This window comes from Carcharodon carcharias, chromosome 20 (genome assembly GCF_017639515.1).
Source record: "Carcharodon carcharias isolate sCarCar2 chromosome 20, sCarCar2.pri, whole genome shotgun sequence".
Taxonomy (NCBI): Eukaryota; Metazoa; Chordata; class Chondrichthyes; order Lamniformes; family Lamnidae; genus Carcharodon; species Carcharodon carcharias.
Window position 1 is genome coordinate 84,337,035 of NC_054486.1, and position 20,520 is coordinate 84,357,554.

Consider the following 20,520-nt stretch of genomic DNA (forward strand, 5'->3'; position numbering starts at 1 on the left):
TATACACACTCCATAATTCGGGCAGCAATTAACACCCCGAAATAATTTTTACCCATGCAGTAAAATGGTCAGGTGTGCGATTTTAAGATGCGATTAAACTTAATTATTTCTGATTCGCTGTTTTCTGTCATTTCTCGGTAGGTAACAGCAACCACAAACACACGTGCTGAACTTCAAATGAGTTTTACTTCCCGAGGTTGACTCTTGCCAAGTTCCGCGGGGTATTGGTGGGTTGTAGTACTAGCACGTCAGGGGTAAACAATCTGAGTGCAAATGTGCAGCAAATGCCAAAAACAGCGGGTTCTCAGGTGATGAAACAACATTCCAGTTAATGAGCAGATTATCCAGTATTTTTTTTCAATTCGATTTCATCCTGATTTTTATTTGACTTGGACTTGGTGTTGCTTTGTCTGTTGCTTGATGCCCAGGTTTGGTTTAAGCACTATAATAAAGTTATGAAGTGGGACTTTCTTCAGAAGCCTTTTACATAAACCAATTTTTCTTTACCTTAAAAAATGTTGGAAACAAGTGCAGGAAATGCTGGAAATACTCAGGAGACCGGTCAGCACCCGTAGAGAGAAAATGACAGGTTGATGTTCGGGGCAATGTGCTTCTTCAGAACTGAACTGAAAATGAAACCATGTTAAAAGAATCAGAGGGAATGGGAAACACAGGAAATAACTGATGCAGCAATCATTGAAAAAAAAAGACTTAAAATCGACTTCTAATGGCATCTATTCGTTATCTGCCATTTGGCTCATCTCCTGAGTTTGCCAGTGGCCCCGTACCAATCTTAAGTTTCCATTTGTTATTCGTATGCCAATAGAATACATTACCATTTCCTTTATATTCTACTACATTTTAATTTCACATTTTCACATTGTCTCCCTGACATCTTTTCCAAGCTTATTTTATTCAATTTTGTCACCCTTCTTTAAAGTTTAAGAACTTTGCATTTGCCTTCTCCTTTGATTATATTTTTATCATTTTTATTTATCCATAAACTCTTATTGTTAGGTAGTATGCTCTTTCATAGTGGACTATACTCCCACCCCCTGAAATATGCTCACTATTCTTTGACTATCAATGTTTTTTGTCCAGTTTACCTTCCTTCATTCATTTTCTCACACAGCTTTTTTCCAATCTATTATTTTGGCCTTTATGCTATCTGTATCTTTAGCAATCACGATCTTAAATCTCATTATATTATGATTACTATTCCCTAGACGTTCTCCCACACTTACTTCCCTTGTCTGAGCCAGTTAATTTTCCATTAGTAGATTTAACAGTGCTTTCCCCTTGTTGGGTTTATTACATACAGGATCAGAAAGTCTTGCACACAACATAAAAAACTCCTCTCCTTTCACTCTCTCTCCCTGCCAGCTTATTTGGAGGTAGTTGCTATTTCTCAAGATATTGATTTTTTTGCCCATTTCATATATCTGCCTATATATATCTTTACACCATTTGGTGGCCTTGTAGTGTACCATAATAGTCTGACTGGTCTCTTGCTATCTTTTATTTCAATCCAGATAGATTTTGGTTCTGTTACTTTGTTAGTTATGTCTTATCTTGCTACTGTCATTATGTTGTTTCTGATTAACACATCTTCCACATATCCACCCAATCACTGCCCAAATAAAAAGACTTGCATTTATATAGAGCTTTTCTGGGGTGAAATGACTTCCCTATTCTCCCACTCTTCATTTGATTTAACAGGATTAAAGGAAGGTTTTTTTTTTAAGAATTTACAGAGGATGTTCTTGGCTAATTCTATAAGTGTCCCACTATTTACGTATCGAGATTGTAGAGAATTACTCAGACAGGTTTTCTTAGGTTAAACCAAAAAATGAGATACATTTATTGAAACTTTATCTGAGCTAAAAAATGTAAGAAAAACACAACGCCATTCATATGGTCACACACATTTGTGTGGACCCACACACACACACACACACACACACACACACAGACAATTGCAGGTGGCAGAGAAAGAGGATAGACTTGTAAGAATTTTACAGTTGATGAAAGAAGAAATGGAGTATGTGATTAGCTGTTCCTTGATTGGTCTCGATGTGATGATTCAATGTTGCAGCCGTTTAGATTAGCTGTTCTCCTGGATGCAGCCATACGAAGCAGATTTCCACATTTTCAGTTCACAATCGGTTTCTTCTCAGGGTGCTCACTTTAAAAAACTGGGTGCAGTACTTCCACAGAGAGAGAGAACTAGGCACATGGCACCAATAACTTATTTCATAACAGGACTGTCCTTTTCACTTCTTCCTCTCTTCTGCTTGGCAGGGGTTCCTTTGAAATACCTTGCTGGTTGTATATTCCAGAGGGACTTTAGTTCATGTCTGCTGCAGTTATTGTTTTAGAACAGTAATTGAAGTTTGATATCTCATCTCAGAAACATTTGCAAAGTCTCAGTGTGGTGTGATTAGTCAGGAGATGTGGTCTTTTATGCTCCCAAGTGGATTGATTGTCTATCTTCATTCCAACTTTGTGGAATGCAGAATTGTATTTTGTAGCAGCTCAGCCTGTATGGGCTGTTTCTACTTTTTAAAAAAGCACAATTGTCTTTATAGTGTGTTCCAGTTTAAAATTCAATCAGTGAAAAAATCAGAAATCATATCTTCAAAAAGCACATCCTTGTGACAGTAGTCATTGCTGTAATTTTGGAAACTCAGCAAGCAATTTGCACACAGCAAGCTCCTACAAACAGCACTGTGATAATGACCAGATAATCTGTTCTTGTGTTAGTGGTTGAGGGATAAATATTTGTCAGGACACAAGGGTTAACTGCCCCGAGCTTCTCTGAAATAGTGCCATGGGATATTTTATGTCTGCCTGAGAGGGCAGACGGCGCCTCAGTTTATATTGGATTACTTAGGATATACAGCACAGAAACATGCCATTCTGTCCAAACAGTCCATACTAGTGTTTATGATCCATTTGAACCTCCTCCCGCCTTTTCTCATCTAAATGTGCTATCATAACCTTCTATTCTCTTCTCCTTCATATGTTTGTCTAATTCCCCTTACCTAAACTATTTGCTTCAACCACTCCTTTGGTAGGGAGTTCTACATTCTCACCATTATAGTAAAGAAGTTTCTTCTGAATTCCTTATTCCTTGGTGACTATCTTATATTGATGGCCTCAAGTAATGCTCCTTGCCATGAGAGGAAACATTAGCTCTGTATCCACCTTATCAAAACCTTTCATAATTTTAAAGACCTCTCTTAGGTCAACTTTTCTTTTTCACGGGAGGAGACCCAGCCTATCAATCCTTTCCTGATATGTATACCCACGCATTTATGGTATCGTCCTTGTAAGTCTTCTCTGCACTCTCTCCAGTGCTTCTATATCCTTTTTATAATCTAACAACCAGAACTGCACACAGTGCTACAAGTGTAGTCTAACCAAGGGCCGATACAAGTTTAGCATAACTTCACTACTTTTCAATTCCATCTCTCTGGAAATAAAGCCTAGTGCTTGGTTTGGTTTTTTATGGCCTTGCTAACCTGTGGTGCAACTTTTAGTGATTGATATATTTATTCTCCAAGATCCCTTTGTTCCTCTACCCCATCTAGTCTTGCACCTTCCAAGTAATAAGTGACTTCCTACAAAAATATACCATCTCACATTTAGCTGCTTTGAACTTCATTTGCCAATTGTATACCCATTCTGCAAGTTTATTATTGTCCTCATGTAATTTGTTGCAGTCCTCCTTATCCACAAATCAGTCACAAAGTTAGAAATTGTACTTTTGAATCCAAACCATTAATGTAATTAGTGAACAGCAGTGGTCCCAACACCAATCTTTGTGGGACACCACTTCCCACCTTCTGTCTCTCTGAATAACAACCCTTTATTCCCACTCTCTGCCTTGAAGCCAGCTAGCAATCCATTCTGCCACTTTTCCCCTGACTCCACATTCTCTAGTCTATCATGGACTTAACATCACATCTGAAAGATGGTACCTCCAACATGCAGCATCCCCTCAGTACTGTACTGGAGCGCCAGTGCTTGATTTTTTTTGTGCTCAAATCATGGAGTGGGATTCTGAATCACTGAGCCTTGTGATCCAAAGGTAAGAGTGCTACCAACAGAGCCATGGCTGACACTGCTGACAGAGTGTCGGAGTAAGGGAAGTTTCTCAAACTGGCATGAAGTGAGAAGTCCTGCAGATAACTGTGCCGGGCTATTATTCACCATCTCAATAAATTATTTGGACTCTGAAACTGAGGTATGCTGTTAATGTTTGCAAATGGTACCAAATTGCACCAAAATACAGGCTTGTAGAGTAGCCAGACAAATGACAAATGAAGTTTAACACAGTGAATGGTGAGATGGTTCCCTTTGGTGGAAAGAATAAGGAAGCTTCTTGTTCCTTGGAAGGAAGAAACTACGTTGCATAGAGGAGAAAAGGAATCTGGGACTGAAGATACATAAATTACAAAATGTAACAGAAGTTGATAAGGCCAGAAAGAGTTCAAACAACAGACTGAAGTCCATTTCTATTAGAACAGTGTAAAAGCAGTGAGGTAATGCAAAATTTTGGAGAATCTTGGTTAACTCACTCTTTGAAAACTGTGTACATTTCAGGTCTCCAAACTGTAAAAAGGCGACTGAAGCAATGATGAAAGTACAGAAAAGATTTACAAGGATATTACCAGAAATGAGAAGATGCAACTATCAGGAACAATTGAGTTTGTTGGGATTCTTTTCTCTGCAAAAGACAAGACTAAGCGGAATTAGGATTGAAATCTTTAAAATTACAGAAGATTTGATAGAGTAGATGTAGAGAAACTGTTTCCATTTGTTGGAAAAACCAGAAGAAGATTGCAACTTTTTAAACTGCTGAATATCCATGTGGTGAAGATGCTCCCACAAGTAGTTTGGCAGGGAGCTCCAGGATTTTGACTCAGCGACAATGAAGGAACTATGCTATATGTCCAAGTCAGGATGGTGCGTGACTTGGAGGGGAACCTGGACTTCGTGTTCCCATGCACCTGGATTTGTTTTCAGCAATGATAACTCAGGGTCTAATGTTGGCCACGAAACAGGGAGAGTTTCCTGCTTTCAACAGAATACCCAAAGATATTTTATGTTCACCTGTGCATGTAAGTGTGGGCTTGGTTTAATGGAGTCTGAGTGGCAAACCCCAAGAAATACAGCATAAGAGGGGGAGACAGTGGCATAATGGTAATGTTACTGGACTAGTAATCCAGCAACCCAGGCTTATGCCCTGGGAACATGGGTTCAAATCCCACCACTAATAGAATTTAATTGATAAATTTGAAATATAAAGCTTGTCTCAGTAATAGGGACCATGAACCTATTGTCAATTGCCTAATATCTCCTTATGTGATTTGGTGTCAAATTTTGCTTTTTAATACTCCTGTGAAGCATCTTGGAACATTTTATTACATTAATGATGCTATATAAATACAAACTGTTGTTGAGGGAAAACACATTGATGAAATCATCCTTTATCAGATGAAGAGTCATTGACCTGAAACATTGGGTAGAAATTGTAGAGGCGAAAAGGGTCTCAGCTGCTGGCTGGAGAGCCGGCGAGACTCCTTCATCACCTCATTTTAAGAAAGCCTGCAGCATCTTGTGCCAGTCAGGCATTTAATAGGCTAATGGTGGGCCTTCTCCCAGGATCTAGGACCCCAAGAGCCGAAGCCCCGACCACCAAGAGCTGCTGACCAATCAAAGGCTGGCAGATCTTCTGAACTGCCTAGCATTGTGGATGGACCCAAGCCAAAGCTGAGTGATGGCGGGAGGGGATGGGAGGGTCACAGGGAAAGGTATTTGGCCACAAGGACAGGGACTGGCTTTCATTAGCCCCCCCCCCCCCACCGATGCTGGGTCCCTCAATGAACAAGGGACTTCCATGGGAACCCACAAGCAAACATACCAGGGTTTGCTTGTTGTGCTTCCCGCATGGCAAGCCCCCTGTGCAGCACTGGGTTAATACTACCAGAGGCGGGATGAGATCCTTAATGGGCATTCTTAAGGGCCTTAATTGTTGGCGGGGCAGGAAGGCTGTCCATGAGCCTTCGCACCACAGACCTAATCAGGATGGAGGCATGAAGGTGGCGAAGTCCCCACCAGCCACCCTCCTGCCCGATTAAATGTCCATCTGCTACCAAATTCACCATGAGGAGAGCACAAGATTCTGCCCGTTATCTCTGTTTCTACCCACAGATGCTGCCTGATCTGCTGAGTACTTCCAGCATTTTCTGTTTTTATTTCAGATTTCCAGCACATGTGATATTTTGCTTTTGTGTTGATGAAATCATTGGTGGATCCCAATTTGTGATGTTTAAGAAGAGTTGGTAGCCATCCAACACCTGAAGATATATTATACTGACGACATTTTTGGTTCAAGTAAAAAATAAAAACTATGAATGCTAAAAATTCGAAATGAAAACAGTAAAGTCCTGGAATAGACAGCAAGTTCACCATTGTCGTAGTCACATAGGATGTCATTTGTGACTGATGGGAGGCATTTCAGTACTATGATTGGGGTGGAAACCAGAGGTATGATTCCATACCAGACCCCCAAGTTTTTGATACGATCTGTTTAGGGACCAATAACACTTTATTTAAAGTAAACAAAGTTTGAAATTCAAGACAGTGAATAAAGCCACGAGATTCCACAGGTTTTGAACAAACAAAAATAAATTTACTAGGTCAGAAAGATAAAACAATTTATAATATTTATCCTATATTTTAAATTCAGAGTTAATATGAGGCCCATGTGAATTAACAGGTAAACTGTGGTTGAACACACCACATTGCACAATAAACAACAAATGCAAGACAGATCCCATGGGTTTCTTAGCAACCGACCCAGACGTCAGTAAAAATCTTGAGTCAATCAATCTCGTTAAAAGTCTGTCTCCCACACAAGGGACTCCAAACTTTTCACTTTTGAAGGTCAAACCTCTGAATTCTCGCAAAGCCACTCCAACTCGGACTACCTGAATGACTGCACACCTCCCAAGGTTTCAATCTTGTCTCCTGAGACTCCCATTATCCTGGATTCCCAAGTATGCACTCCAGTCTCTACTTGCTGGCGCAACTTCAGCTCTTTCATAAATGGAAACCTCCTGCTGATTAGCACATTCTGCCCCCCCTCAGCTGATGAATCAGTGCTCCTCCACGTTGAACACCACTTGGAGGAAGCACTGAGAGTGGCAAGGGCACAGAATGTACTCTGGATGGGGGACTTCAATGTCCATCACCAATAGTGGCTCAGTAGCACCACTACTGACCAAGCTGTCCGAGTCCTAAATGACATAGCTGCAAGACTGGGTCTGCGGCAGGTGGTGAGTGAAACAACAAGAGGGAAAAACATACTTGATCTCATCCATGTCAACCTGCCTGCAACAGATGCACCTGTCCATGACAGTATTGGCAGGACTGACCACCACACAGTTGTTGTGGAGACGGAGTTCTGCCTTCACAATGAGGATACCCTCTATCGTGTTGTGTGGCTACCACAGTGCTAAATGGGATAGGTTTCAAACAGATCTAGCAACTCAAGGCTGGGCATCCATGAGGCGCTGTGGGCCATCAGCAGTAGCAGAATTGTACTCAAACACAATCTGTAACCTTGTGGCCCAGCATATCCCCCACTCTACCATTCCCATCAAGCCAGGGGATCAACACTGTTTCAATAAAGAGCACAAGGGGGCATGCCAGGAGCAGCACCAGGCATTCCAAAAAATTAGGTGTCAACCTGGAGAAACTATAACACAAGGCTACTTGCATGCCTAATAGCAAAAGCAGCAAATGATAGACGGGGCTAAGCAATCCCACAACCAACAGATCAGATTTAAGCTCTGCAGTCCTGCTACATCCAGTCGTGAATGGTGGTGGACAATTAAACAGCTGACTGGAGGAGGACGCTCCACAAATATCCCCATCTTCAATGATGGATGATCCCAGCACATTAGTGCAAAATATAAGGCTGAAGCATTTGTTACAGTCTTCAGCCAGAAGTGCCAAGTGGATGATCCAACTCGGCCTCCTCCGGAGGTCCCCAGCATCACAAATGCCAGCCTTCAGCCACTTCGATTCACTGCTATTGATATCAAGAAACGGCTGAAGGCACTGGATACTGCAAAGGCTATGGGTCCTGGCAATATTCCGGCAATAGAACTGAAGACTTGTGCTCCAGGACTTGCCGCGCCCCTAGCCAAGCGGTTCCAGTGCAGCTACAACACTGGCATCTACCCAGCTATGTGGAAAATTGCCCAGGTATGTCCTGTACACAAAAAGCAGGACAAATCCAACACAGCCAATTACTGCCCCATCAGTCTACTCTTGATCATCAGTAAAGTAATTGAAGGTGTCATCAACAGTGCTATCAAGTGGCATTTGCTTAGCAATAACCTGCTCACTGACGCCCAGTTTGGGATCTGCCAGGGCCACTCAGCTCCTGACCTCATTACAGCCTCGGTTCAATCATGGACAAAAAAGTTGAAATCCTGAGGTGAAGTGAGAGTGACTGCCCTTGACGTCAAGGCAGCATTTTACCGAGTCCTAGCAAAACTGAAGTCAATGGGAAACAGAGGGAAAACTCTCCGCTGGTTGGAGTCATACCTAAAACAAAGGGGGGTGGTTGTGGTTGTTGGAGGTAGGTCATCTCAGCTCCAGGACATCACTGCAGGAGTTCCTCAGGGTAGTGTCCTCGGCCCAACCATCTTCAGTTGCTTCATCAATGACCTTCCTTCCATCATAAGGTCAGAAGTGGGGATGTTCGCTGATAATTGCACAATGTTTAGCACCATTCACAATCATCAGAAACTGAAGCAGTCCATGTCTAAATGCAACAAGGCCTGGACAATATCCAGGCTTGGGCTGACAAGTGGCAAGTAACATTTACACCACACAAGTGTCAGGCAATGACCACCTCCAACAAGAGAGAATATAACCTTTGCCTCTTGATGTTCAGTGGTATTACCATCACTGAATCCACCACTACCAACATCCTGGGGGTTACAATTGACCAGAAACTGAACTGGACTAGCCATATAAATACTTTGTCTACATCAGCAGGTCAGAGGCTAGGAATCGTGTGACGAGTAACTCACCTCCTGATTCCACAAAGCCTGTCCACCACCTACAAGGCACAAGTCAGGAGTGTGATGGAATATTCCCCACTTTCCTGGATGAGTGCAGCTCCCAAAACACTCAAGAAGCTTGACACCCTCCAGGGCAAACCAGCCTGCTTGATTGGCACCACATCTACAAACATTCACTCCCTCCACCATTGATGCACAGGAGCAGTAATGTGTACCATCTACAAGATACACTGCAAGAATTCACCAAGACCCCCACGATAGCACCTTCCAAACCCATGACCACCACCATCTACAAGGACAAGGGCAGCAGATAGATGGGAACACCACCACCTGGAAGGGAAGTTAAAAATGGGGCAGTTGTTTGAAAAGTCAGAGGGGTCAAGGGTTGTTTTTTTGAGGAGTGGGGTGGTGAAGGCAGATATGAAAGAGAGGGTGATAGTGACTGAAGAGATAGAACCCTTAGCAATAGCAGGTCAATCAACCTTTGAAAAATAAAGTTAATCTGTAAGGTGTAACACTGCAACAGAACTCAAATTCTGAAGAGCTCTAATAAAGGTTGACAGAAAGGTTAACCTACGTTTTTCTTTTAGGTGCTGATCAATCTGTTATACATTTCCAGCAGCTTCTATTTTCACATTCCTTTAATTATTTGCCTACACTGGCCAAAAAATCTTGTCAAACCACTCCATAAACACAAAGCTATCCAGCTGCTTTCTGTTTGTGTCTACAATAAATGCAGTGGAGCAAGATTAAACATTTTAAACAACTTAAATGTTATAAATTTCTTAATAAAGGATAGCATAACTGGCATGGAAAAGAAAGAGCAAAACTAGATCACTTTCCCCAAGGAGACAAAAATTGGAGCCCTCAAGTTGTTCTTGCACACTCCTAGTGATTGGTCAAGAGTGAGACTAGCAGAAACCTGAGAACTCATCTTATCTCTAAGTCACAATCAACTCAGAAAAAATGGTGTCACAATCCAGGTAGAGGCCAACAACTTTTAAAGAAAGTTTCCCCACAAAGCAAATTGAAAGAAAACCATTGCACAAGATATCGCTTTTTAAAACTTTTATTGTAACAAGCCAACTAAAATCAACAGAATTCAAACATTACTAAATAGGCGAAGGATATTTCAAACAAAGAAGTAAATTTCACATCAATAGTTGATACGACAAAGATATGTCTCATCTAGTTACAAGCATTTTCATTACTTCCTGAACAAATGCGGGGACTATGTGCAATCTCGCAGCTTTTCCAACTTGGCCTCTGCTATGCAGGATCCCTTACTTCCAGCTTGATCAGTTCAGCCCTTAAGTTGCATTCACCAGCAGCCACATTCCATCTGAAGTGCCCTGATATAGTTATCACCAACAAGGCGAGCTGTCTTTCACTCCGGCTATGTCAGATCTGATGTCACAGAATTCCCAGAGATTCCCCCTCCAACCCCTTTAGATGATCTAGTGTTCCTGTCAATATTGAAACAGCAGCAATGGGTCTTGTTTAATCCACTATCTGTTGCTGCATTCTGCTCTTTCCAACAGTATAACACACACAGTAACACCATCCTTGAGAGGTCCTGAGGCATAGTGGGTTGTGTTCTTGCCTCTGAGCCAGAAGCTGCGGGTTCAAGCCCCACTCCAGGGCTTGATGGCCAGTAGAGGTGTGTTCATAATTTGGCCAAACAGGTTGAGTATAAACTTGTAAATCTTTTCAACATATGCCAAGTGGCAGGTAAGAGTGGAAGAGATTCCTCGTCAGTCATGTGATGGAAAGAAATTGAAGCCTCTACCATCACTATCCATAGGTCCAGCCTACAACATTCGTGTGAAAGTCTATGCTGCCAGAGCAACTCAGACTCCTTAGGGGCTGATTGGCTCAATTAGCTAGATGGTTGTTGTGGATCATATTGGTGCCAACAACATGGGATTCAATCCTCATTCTGGCTGGGGTGGATTCAGGACCTGCCTCCTTGCCCCACCAGTAATGGAGATTACAATGCTATGGGTCAGACCTGCCCTTGGGTAGAGAATGAAGAAGAACACAGTGTCTGCTCTATTTTCAGAGACCTGCTTCAACACCAGGAGCTGTTCAAAGACTACCAGACTGTTCCATTTGGAGAGAACCTTGCTTGTTTCCTCTTTACACAAATTCCCAGTGTGTTTTGAACTGTCAAATAGAAAATACTGGCTGACCCAACCCCATTGCAATTAGCTTCTATTTACTCTTTGCTGCTTAATTGTTCATCCCCATGGCAAACTCAGGTCACAGGGTTCTTTTTATTATTTCATCGGATGTAGGCATTGCTGGCAAGGCCAGCATTTGGTGGCCATCCCTAACGATTCTTGAATTGAGTGGCCATTTCAGAGGATATTTAAGAGTCAACCACATTACTGTGCATCTGGAGTCGTGCTTAGGCCAGACCAGGTAAGGATAGTAGATTTCCTTCCCTCAAGAACATTAGTGAACAAGATGATTTTTTACACTCAAGGAAGTAGGTTTTAAGTAGTGTCTTAAAGATAGACAGGGAAAGAGATGGAGAAGATTAGAGAAGGAATTCCTGAGCTTAGGGTCTTGGAAACTGAACAGGTGGCCCACAGTGGTAGAAATTTAAAAGCAGGGATTGGAAATGGTGGGTGGGCTGTCGACTTTGGCATCAGTCTGCCCACCATATTATGGGGACCAGATCAAGGGTGAGTGCGAAGGCAGTGGGCAAGCCACCCATCATAATTTACATGCTTTCCCCCTGCCGAAAACATGTCCAGAAGGGGGCCATAAATTCCAGCCCCAGGTGACTGCAGTCCCACCCACCTGCTGATGGTGGAGAGATGTTGAGGTGGATGTTATGGTCAACAGTGTCAAATGCTACTGACAGTTCAAGAAGAATGAAGCAGAATAGTTTATCTTCGTCAGTCGTATAGCGTGTCCTTTGTGACATTAGTAAGAGTAATTTCGGTACTGAGACAAAGGTGGAATCTGATTGGGACATTCAAACATGGAGTTCTGGGAAATATGGGCACAGATTTGGGAGATGTCAACACACTCAAGGACTTTGGAGAGGCAAGTTACATTTGCATGGATTGTAGGGTCAAGGATTGTATTTTTTTGAGGAGGGGGTGATGATGGCAGATTTGAAGGAGGCAGGGGCAGTCCCTGAAGAAAGAGGACAGTTAACAATACCAGCTAACATGGGCACCAGGCATGAAACGTGGGTGGTCAGCAATTTATTTGGGGTAGGATCGAGAGAGCAAGATGTGGATCACATGGACAAGTTTAGCTCAGAAAAGGCATGGGCAAAGATAGGAGAGAAACTAGGGAAAGATGTGAGTTTGTAACAAGGGTGGGGGGAGCTTTGGAGGAAATCTAGCCCAGTAGGCTAGAGAAATGGAGGAAAGTGACAGAGGCGGCTGATCATATGGCCTCAATCTTAGAGACCAAAAAGTCCACGAGCTCCTCACACTTGTTGTTGGAGGTGATGGTAGATGAAAAGGGTAAGAGGTTTTTATGAAGATGATCTGCAATGATCTGGAATAGTGAACAGTTTTCACGAACAGAATCAAGACCTGATTTATGTGGTCCAGTCATAAGGTCATAAGAATTGGGAGCAGGAATAGGCTATATGGCCCCTTGAGCCTGCCCTGCCATTCAATAAGATCAAGGTTGATCTGACTGTGGCCTTAGCTCGACTTTTCTGCTGGCTTCCCATTACTTTTTTTTTGATTTTGTTCTACAAAACAGAACAGATACAGAAAGGTAAATCTGGTGTTGAATGGTTAAAGCAGATGTCTGCCATATTTATTCAAGTCTTGTACATTGGATGTAAGGGAGTGGAGATGAGGGCTCTATCAGGGGAATGGCCAGGGTGAGAGATAGTTTTGATATTAGTGTGGAATATGGTATCAAAGTTGGAAGTGAGGATACATTTGAGCAAATCAGTAGCTACAGAAATGTCATAGTGATTGGAGGGCCAAAGGTTCAACAGTTGGAATTTTTGAGTGTACAGTTGTAAGTGAGTTTAGCCTTAGTTTTTCCAAGGCCAGGCACAGAAGGAAGTAGGATTAGGATGGGAAAGGGGTTGTGGGAGCAGAGTGATACAGGGATGTGATCTGTGATTGAGATAATGGGTGTAGCAAGGCCATATGAGATGGCAAATTCAAGAGGCGTGGGGTGGAGTTCATGAATATGGGTTGGGGAGTTTAGATGGAGTGAGAAATTAAGAGAGAATGGGGGCAGTGGACTCAGCAGAAAGAGAGAGCATGAGGGACTGCACACCACTTGCAACTGATATGCCAGGGTTATTTGGAAACATTCAAATAAATCTGCTACAAAATCTGCTGTGGTCACTTTTCAATCAAGATGGATTTATTACTTCCAATTTTTCAGTCACTTTACTATGATTTGTAGAGTGGTAGGACGTGATCAGATGTCATTATTACAGTGATTCCCAGATCTTAGCTGAACCATTAAGAAAAACTCTCACTGCCCTCTCTCCACCCCTGTGAAGGGAAAACTGAATGGTGTTTCTCCTTGTAGGTGGTTACAAAGTGCTTGTGGGGAATCATAGCTTATGGGGTAAATGCATATTACATGGGGTCACCACAATACTGGTTGATCACTCCTTCATATCAACCATCATTTTTGGATTTGACAGGTAGTTTTACAAATTTCCTGCCACTAACCATCCCCATTTATCTGGGCTGGGACCAGCACTGATACAGGCTGTCTTGTCTGTTCCAGTGGCTGGGTTTTCCTCATGGCCAACAAATCCTTAGAGTGGGACTTGAACCCAGGACCTTTTGGGTCAGAGGCAGGCAAGTTACCTACTGAGCCGCTCCAGCTCCAAAGGAGAATTCATGATCATCCCAACAACAATGATGTCCATCACAGCAAAAACCCATCAAATATTCTAAAACCAAATGCAGATTGTATGTACAAACATTTAGTAATGTGTTGCTTTCACATATTTTAATGTGATTTATCCATGTTTCTGATGCACAGCCAACAATGGACTGTAACATAAACTAGAAAAGCAAGTCATAACAGAACTTCTCCAATAGCTCAGTTGACAACAATCATGTGTAATCAGTATGTACAAAAGACCCTAGATGGATATTAATAGAGTGCTGGGCCAGGGAAGGTCAAGTCAACCAAGGTTTTTGCTGCTGATCCTTACCTAGGTATTCCTGCTAGAGAGAGTATCTATGTGGACATTATGTGAGAACTGGATGTGATGTGATTTAACAATAAAAAGCCTATTGATGGTCCCAAGACTCACCAATAAGTAATAACCATTTGGGGTGGGGAAAAATGGTGGAGATACGTAGCTCGTTTATAATCAAAACCTACAGGAGATCAGTAGGGGAAAAATGGGCAAAAAGCATTTTTATCTAGCTCTAAAACAAAACATATGACTTGCTGACAAGGATAAAATAAAAAAAACCTAAGAACTGTACAAGAATATTTTTAAAAATGGATCAAAAAGAAGGCCAAGCAATATACTTTCAAGATAGAAGGAAAATTTGGGGGAAGAAACAATAACTATAATATAAAATGAAGATCCAAAAAGCAAAACTAGAGAGTAAAAGTTTAAATACAAAGTTAAAGGCGGCAATATAGCAGGCCCAGTGCAGAAACATCTAATATGGTGGAAGGGCAGGACATGGTGTGAAAACAAGCACATATATCAAAAAAAGACTAGAAAGGAACATTGTTTTCCATCTGACTGATCTCAGAGTTCAGTGGCAGAATATCTCTGTACCTAATATCCTTCTGTTGATTTTCTTCCTAAATGTCAGTCAACGCCCCCCATCATCTCTTTCTGCAGTCTATTCCAAAAATTTACTGCTCTCCGTGTATGGCAGTTATATCTGATCTATTCATTCATTTCCTCTCCTCTGAGCTTCACCCCGTACCCAAATTGTTATTTCCTGGGCCTTGGTTTACAGTTTCACAGGTTTCAACTTATCAATATCTTTAAGAATTGTGAATACTCAATAAGATACCCTTTCAGTTTTCTCTGATAAAAGTGCTTTGGGACACTTTTCTATGTTAAAGGCACTATATAAATGGAAGTTGTTCTTATTGCTATGAACAAACTCAGCTTCTGCAATCTTGATTTGTTGCACACCTGTCCGGTGTCAGGTGTTGCTGCTGTACTTTTTAGGATGGGCGGTCTGAACTTAAAGCTGATAAGGCACCAGGACCAGATAAGATGCATCCTAGGTTACTGAGGGAAGTGAGAGTGAAAATTGCGGAGACAATGGCTGTAACGTTTCAGTCTTCCTTAGACTCAGGGGTGGCACCAGAGGACTGGAGAATTGTAAATGTTACACCCTTGGACAATGGTGGGTTAATAGTCACTTGGACAAATGTGGGTTAATTAAGGAAAGTCAGAATGGATTCATTAAGGGCAAATAATATTTAACTGATAGTGTTTTTGAAGAGGTAACAGAGAGGGTTGATGAGGGTAATGTTGTTGATGTAGTACATGGATATGAAATTGTCTGAATAATAGAAGCAGGGAGCAATGGTTAATGGAAGTTTTTTGGACTGGAGGCATGGTTGTAGTTCCCCCCAGTCCAAAAAGTTCCCCAGGGATAGGTGTTGGGACTCTTGTTCTTTCTGATATATATTAATGACTGAGACCTTGGTGTACATGGCACAGTTTCAAAATTTGCAGATGATGTGAAACATGGGAGCTGTGTGAACTGTGAGGAGGATAGTGTAGAACTTCAAAAGACATAGACATGTTGGTGGAATGGGCAGACAAGTGAAATTCAATGCAGAGAAGTGTGAAGTGATTCACTTTGGTAGGAAGAAAATATAAAAACGGTATAAAGTAAAGGGTACAATTCTGAAAAGGATGCAGGAGCAGGGGGTCCTGGGTATATATGTGCACAAGTCATTGAAGATTGAGGTATTCAAAATTATGTGGGATCTGGACATAGTAGATAAGGAGAAATTGCTTCCACTGGTGGAAGGATCAAGGACAAGAGGGCACAGGTTTAAGAAAATTGGCAAAAGGAGCAATGGAGACATGAGAAAAATCTTTCTCATGCAGTGAGTGGTTAAGATCTGGAATACACTGCCTGAGAGTCTGATGGAGGTAGTTTCAATAGAGGCATTCATGAGGGAATTGGATTATTATCTGAAAAGGAAGAATGTGCAGTGCTATGGGGACAAGGCAGCGGAGTGACACCAGGTAAGCTGCTCATTCTGAGAGCCAGCACAGACATGATGGGCTGAATGGCCTCCTTCTGTGCTGTAACAATACTGTGATTCTGTGACCTTTTCCAGTGCAATACTGACTTTTCTATAATTTGATGATCAGATTGACTGACCAACCTATGCCCCATAAAGGTTCAGTATCACGTTCAGTATTCTAGTACATGTGCTGTAAAGCTCAAGATTATGATTGTCTTGTGTAGCTCTGCCACATCCAGTGCAAACAGTTTCAATTATCTGTCCTACAATGTACCCAAATCCTTTATATATGCTGTATTCTGTAGACTAACACCATTTAGCTACACCTCAAAACCTATCCATTTTTGGCCACAACCTGGTCTCTCCCTTCTGATCAGTGTCTGTTTTCCTTGTCCATGGGGTAATTCTTTACATTGGGGTACTATGAAAAGGAGAGTCCTTGTCATAGTTCCAATTTTAATTCTCCTTTTCCACTCATCAATTTGCACTTGTCAACATTGAATTTCATTTGTAATTTCTGAGTCCAACTTCTTATTCTAACTCCCTGCACCTGAGCAGGCTGCTTTTGATCGTTAGTAACCATGCTGCCCCTGGACACCCAAACCCCAACCCCAGCTTCCCACTGCTCCCCCCACAACCTTGATGCAACAGTACTGCCTCTATTCCCACTTTCAAATTATTGGTTGGCAATGTGAATAGCTAATATCCGAGCAGCGATCCTTGAGGCAACACACTAGTCACGTTGGGCCAACAATGTAGCTCCACGCACAGACACCCTCTGTCTTTTCTGGTGTAACCAATTGCTTATCTTCATCTTTAACTACCATAGTTTTTCATGCTTTTCAACTTTGTATGAATCTCCAAAGGGGAATATCAAAAGCCAAATCACCTCCTTCTGTGCTTCAATTCCATGATATAAATTCCAAGAACCATATCCCAACATGCGATTCTTATCTTCAAGGCAGGAATGTAGAAAATAGAAGATAATAGGAGAGGTAATCTCTTTGAACTTAATGTAACAATTTCCTTAATGTTGTCTGCCAAACAGTAACACACAGATCCTCTCCTTAACAAATGATTTGCATATGATGATAGTCGTTGAAGTATAGATGTGGCCAGTGCTGTATGATATGGACACTAGTGGTTAACATGTAAAGCCAAGGCTTCTGTGGGTTTAAACCAGAATGTCTAAATTGTTTTCTCAGTGGACTAGTTAGTTGCTTAGTCTGGAGACTCATAGGCCACATATAAACAATTAAAATACCAAACACCAAACTCTGATTTTTAATTAATAATCTTATTGTTGTGAACAAACACTTGAATTGACATTTGCAAGTAACTTTGAATGTTTAGCAACTTTTTTTATATTTGTATTGCAAAATTTAAAAATATATCTGCAATTCATCACTGACAATCTTTTGTTTGATTCAAAAAAATTGCTGCAATATGAAATATATGTTGAATTTTAAAAATTTATGTGTGAAGTTAACAGAATAGGTTAACAGAATATATTAGATTAGAATATCAGGAGTTTGATGTTTAGAGTTTTATTTTTATCTTCCACATGGAATAAAATGGCTCTAGAGACAGAGGTGGGAACTTAGGAACTGGGTATTCTTTATCCCAAGCTAAAGGCTGAAAGACGTGCACTTTTTCCTTCAGACACAAAAATAAGCAACTTTTTGTTGACGAAAAGCAAGTAAAGAACAAATTATTATTCATAATCTGTTTTGTAGTGTAGTGTGCACATAGGTATCAAAGAAATGTCAAAGATTTTGGTATAGATTGGTATCTCAGCGCTTGAGGGATTAGGTGGATTTAATGATTAAGTGTGTAGTGCTGAGCATATTTGAAGGGCAGAGGGGAAGCTTATTAATTGGACTGAAGAGATCTACAGGGTATTATATACCCTTCCACTATGCTCCTCAGCTGTCACCTTGTCTGCTAAAGGTGAGCCTTTTTTAGAGTCTTAGGTAGCCTGTTGAGAGAAATGTTGCTGACACTGACTTGGAATGCATTGACACCATCTGGGTAGGACTTTCTGACATTAGACTAATGCTTCAGTGCAGTACTGAGGAAGTGTCACATTGTTGAGGGTGCTACCTTTCTGCTGAGTTGTGAAGGTGGATAGAAAAGATCCTGTGGCACTATTCAAAGAAGAGCAAGGAGTTTTCTCAGTGTCCTGTCCATCAGCATTCACCCCTAATTCAACAGCAGCTAACAGATTTAACTGGTTTATGGGATGTTTCTGTTGGAAATTGGCTGTGCAGTACTTGGGGCCAGGCAGGCAGTGAACTGTCTGATGCGGATGGCCTTTCAAACAGTCAAGCAGGTGGTGAAGCATTCAGAATAGGGGAATAACAAAGTAGTCAGGCCAGGTTATAGCAAAAGACCCAGTTAACCTGCAAAAAAAAACTCAGGCAGCCAGCCAATAACTGATGGGCAGATGGCCAATATTTATTGGATGGGTGGTGAAACAGGTGGAATGGGGAGATGTGGAAGCACCCAGTTATTTATTTCACTTTCTTACTTTTGAGTGGGTATGACTATGGGTGGATGAGGACAGAAGTTTTTTCTTTAAGAAAAAGGTGGGACCTCCTGTGACATTGCACAGGCCATGCTGGAATCCAAAATTTGTTTGTGGCAGGAGTACAGACAGCAGCAGCCTTTGAGCAGTTATTACGATGCCATATTAATATAGCATTTTGAAGTATCAATATACGGTGTCACAGGCTGTAATTCATAGGCTTCTGTCTCCAGTTTCAACACGTCAAGTTTCAATCCTAGGTTCTTTACTGTGGGCTGTATTGTCTTCCATGAATCTGCTGCCACCTTTCTATTTGGCACAATCTGTTTGCGAAAAGCAAAGGATTGCAATCAGACCACAGTTGTGTTGTTGCCAAGGGACCAGGGAATGATTGATAATGAGGGATATCCATAGTGTAAAACCACCAAATGCTAACTCCTCATTCAAAATGATTGTTAACATGTGCAGCTACATGCTGCAAGTTATATTGTAGACCTTCAACAGTTTACTGGTATTGATTGAATTACTACATCAGCTGTAGAAATTCACAGAGCAACCCAATGCTTTAAATCTGGAAATTGTTGGAATTTTTGGGCAACAGGTCAGATATATTCCAAAGTGTTATGGGGCTGGGTTGGTGAGCGAGGTGGGGGAGGGTGGGGCGGGGGTGGGGGGGGGGTGGTGGTGTGCTGACGGTGGTGGGTGCAATAGGAAAACCTGATACCAGTTACTGAAGGCATTTTGTTCTAAGTCACTTCCCTGCCAATCCAGAATACCAGTTCAAGAGTAGTATTTACAGAGACTTGGGACTAGAAAGTTTTTTGTATTCAAATATAAAAGCAAAAAACGTTCTGTTGAAGGGTCATTCAGACTCAAAATGTTAACTGTGTTCCTCTCTGCAGATGCTGCCAGACCTGCTGAGTTTTTCCAGGTATTTTTGTATTTTTGTTTTTGTATTCAAATCTCTTTAAAAGAAACTTTAGTTAAAAAGGTTACCTTCATCCTTAAAAAATATATTTAGTAAATTGCTTACATTTTTTTGTTACTGAGGAAGAAGACTGAAGAGAGTTGTCCATCACCATGATGAAATCCCACCATTCCACCTACATGACCTGATGCTGCTTATCCCATCATATGTTTATTAAAAACAATCTGGAAAGTAACTCTTCCTGAAGGTGGCAACCCTTCGATAAATCTGTAGCCTCTTAGTTTATATGTATCAAATACATATGTCTCTCTCCCATAGCTTTACACATGGATAGTCAGCCTCAACTTGTGTTTTTTTAAGATCAAGCAGGGTTAAAGGCTGGGAGGCACTGGAACCAATTTTGGGCAACATCAGGGGCAATGGGGAAGTTGCAACTAGCAGGGAAAGGGGATACGGGGTAAAGAGGCAAGGAAGGAAAGTGGAAAGGGGAAAGAAGGAGCAGTAGAAGGGGTGAACAGATGCAGGGAAAGGAGAGAAAGGAATACTGAGGATCAGGAATTCAGATCAGCATGGTGCAGCCAAGTGGGGCTGGGATCGGCATGGATGGAGGGATGTTATAAATGGAATTTGCAGTTGGGAGGAGTTACTGTAAAGGGGGAAATGGATTGAGGTAGTGGGTAGCCCATGAAGGGCAACTGTAGCCGGTGTAGCAGAGGAATTGGTCTAAAATCAGGGTACACAAGATTCTGAAAGTGCCA